The following is a 3,240-nucleotide window of genomic DNA, read 5'->3' on the forward strand; positions in this document are numbered from 1 at the left end:
CAGGGCATTTAAAGAGGAATGGACAGCGAACTATGCGTTCATCCTACCTGGTTTCATCAATGCAAAGCCGTTGTGAGAGACTCACATTTTACGTGCTCACAATGAATGTTCCCTTCCACCTATACATGCGAGTCGTCCTTTTCGTCAATGAATGCGATAAAGACGCGCTAGAGGAATCGATTGGTGCATAAAAACCTTGAGAACTGCCGGATTAAAGTGACGTCCATAATAATAATAAATAATAATAAGACTTATAGAGCTTTTCTAGACACTCAAAGACGTCCATATCACCAGATAGCCAACAAATAGTGACCGATGGGAGATGCCAGTTTTCTCATTAAGTGAGATTTAATAGCCTAATATTATTTTTGCTATTTTTAATGAATGGCTCATTGTAATTATTATCCCTAGTAATGTAGCGTGTTTGTGCTCTGTCGTTTCAGGAGCATAGGCTAAGCGGATTCAGCTTTTTTTTTGCGCCGATTTTGTTGTCAATGTTTTTCATAAAATTAAACTGCATTTGCTTTGTTACTGTTCACATGTGTGGTGCAGTCACATTCACATAGCCTATAAGTAAACATTAAGTTTGAATGATTTACTGAGCTGGCGTTACTTTTTTCAAACCACACACCGCATGTCGGCTATTTCAGCACCACGCATTGTCCACCTACTTATCACTATGAGGGGTTCAGCGTCAGTGCACCCCGCTCTGTTACTGTCGCATAGTTGTAGCCAATAAAGGCCTATATGTAGGCTATATAGGCTATTATATATCATTTATATACCTAATACCAACATCAAAATAGATTGTATGCCTCTACAAATCATATTACACCAGGTAAAATCCGTCACAACTTGGAATAAATCCGTCGCAACTTGGAATAAATTGACGGAAATCCGTCGTAGCGACGGAGAACTTTAATCCCTGTGTATGTGTGAATGTGTGTGTATGTGTGGCTGTGTGCATGGCTGGGTGTGTATGTGTGGTGTTGTGTGTGTGTGAACTGCCAGTACGGCCATATAGTGTGTGTGTACTGTGTGTGTCAGCAAACCTTATAGCAGCAGTGTGTATTTAAGGGCACTCTGTGTGTGTGGGGGGGGTTTGGTGTTCCAAACGTGGAATGGATATACAATGCCACACGCCTCTCACACTTGTTAAACATGCTGAACAGTGATGATAAGACCGTCAGAGAACTTGCGAGGTCCTCCTTGTTTCTGGACATGAGACGCCGCAAAGTTCCCGTGGCAAGAGAGGGTGAGCCCAGCTTCCTGGGCTTCAAGAGGAAGCCCAATTTCAAGATGGACACCCACTCTGCTGGTTTTGGGGTCTGGTCAGATTGGCCTGACCTCAATGACCTCTGTGCGAGGACTGGAGTTTCCCTGGACTGGGTGAGGTCTGACTCAGACACTGTAACAGTGTCCGAGAATGTTATAACTGACTGTTCAACCTCAGTAAGGGCTACTGTTATTGACACAGAACATCATTTGTCACCAGACCATGCACGGAGGTACCTTGTTAGGTTACAGCACCAAAGACAGCAACAACACTGGACTGGTTTAAAACTACAGGGAAAGCTAGCTTGCCTCCCTACTACTGATCATTCTGTTTCTCACTCAATATTTAAGAACCATGCAGTAGATCAGGATATAGTCACTTTTACAGTTAAAGCTAGATTACAGGTCCTCCCAACTAGACTCAATCTCTCTCTGTGGTACCCTAACACATTCTCTCCCCACTGTCTGCACCATGATCAGAATTCAATCACTGAATCCCTGTCACATATTCTGAATGGCTGCTTTGTATATAAAGGCATGTACATCGCTAGGCATGATAGAATTGTTGACTTGCTAGTTAAGGACATGCTCTCACATGTTACACCCTCTGTTAAAACCTATAAACACACGTGTCTCAACTACCATGTTCAACCTGTGCAATAATGAATATGACTATTTTTCAAATGTTGCAGCCAATACACCAGATGTTGTTGTCGATGAGGACAGTAGAGGGGTCATCATTTTGGAAGTGGGTTGCGCGTTTGACTACAGCCTAGAAGAGGCCTTTCTTACCAAAGTTGTGAAGTACCATCCACTCAAAGATGCCATTGTACAGCTTGGGTACAAATGTAAATTATTTGTGTTTATATTTGGAAGCCTTGGTAATGTCCACAGACTAGTCGTCAGGGGGTTGCAGATGGCAGGAATTCCCAAGCCTAAAGCAAAGGCCGTGGCAAAATTCTGCTCAATATCTGCAATAATTGGCAGCCGGCACATATGGAGGAGACGCTGCTACCTGTACCCATAGACAGATTGTAAAGCTTGAATTATCGAGTGTCCTATGCTGGTGCAACTAATACTGTTTGTGTTCAAGAATTTTATTGTAAAATGTGAACGCAAATAAAGATATTAAATGTGTGTGTGTGTGTGTGTGTGTGTGTGTGTGTGCGTGTGTGTGTGTGTGCGTACCGTCAGCGTTGATGTCCAGAGCCTGTAGCGCGGTGGCGCTGAGGTCGGTCTTGAAGTCCTGCAGCTGACCAATCAGCTTCTCTATGGCCCGCAGACACACGCGGTCCTTCACCTCCTAGAGGGAGGGAGGGGGGGGAGGAAAGGGGGGAGAGAGAAAAAGAGAAAAGGGGAGGGAGAAATAGAAAGAAGAAGGGGTGAGAGTGGGGGAGGGGGGGGTCATGATTAAATAAAAATAGATGAGAAAAATACAGCAGCAAATTGTGTTAGGAGTGTGTGTGTGTGTGTGTGTGTGTGTGTATGTGTGTGTGTGTGTGTATGAGTGTGTGTGTGTGTGGTTCAAGTTTATTTGTTACGTCACATTACACAAGTGTAACAGAGTAAAAGTCTTAGGCTGGGGATCCTGATGTGTTGCATTGCAGCACAAGACACAGACAGGGCTTAATAACTAAAGACACAGGGCTTAATAACTAAAGACACAGACAGGGCTTAATAACTAAAGACACAGGGTTTAATAACTAAAGACACAGGGCTTAATAACTAAAGACACAGGGCTTAATAACTAAAGACACAGGGCTTCATAACTAAAGACACAGGGCTTCATAACTAAAGCATATAGTTGTAGATAAACGTGTCAGTAGGACATAAGAGACAACAAAAGAAGAGTAGGAGACAAGGCATTAGTGCAGGTGAGACAACCCAGGTTGCACTAGTGATAATGTGTGTGTGTGTGTGTGTGTGTGTGTGTGTGTGTGTGTGTGTGACCTGGTGCAGCAGTGT

At 43.5% G+C, this 3,240-nt stretch overlaps 1 pseudogene across 1 annotated transcript in view; it reads right to left on the reverse strand.

Moving 5' to 3' along the window:
• Window positions 1-1,155: 1,155 nt before the first annotated feature.
• Window positions 1,156-3,240, reverse strand: part of LOC308149914 (condensin complex subunit 3-like) — a 22,609-nt pseudogene continuing 20,524 nt past the window's right edge. Inside the window, exons 18-19 of the transcript in view lie at window positions 2,464-2,578; window positions 1,156-1,274 (exon numbers count right to left, since the gene is read on the reverse strand). The product of the transcript in view is annotated as a condensin complex subunit 3-like (transcript). The remainder of the gene's footprint in view (window positions 1,275-2,463; window positions 2,579-3,240) is intronic.

Source organism: Nansenia antarctica (genome assembly GCF_963989245.1).
Source record: "Nansenia antarctica genome assembly, chromosome: 2".
Classification (NCBI taxonomy): Eukaryota; Metazoa; Chordata; class Actinopteri; order Argentiniformes; family Microstomatidae; genus Nansenia; species Nansenia antarctica.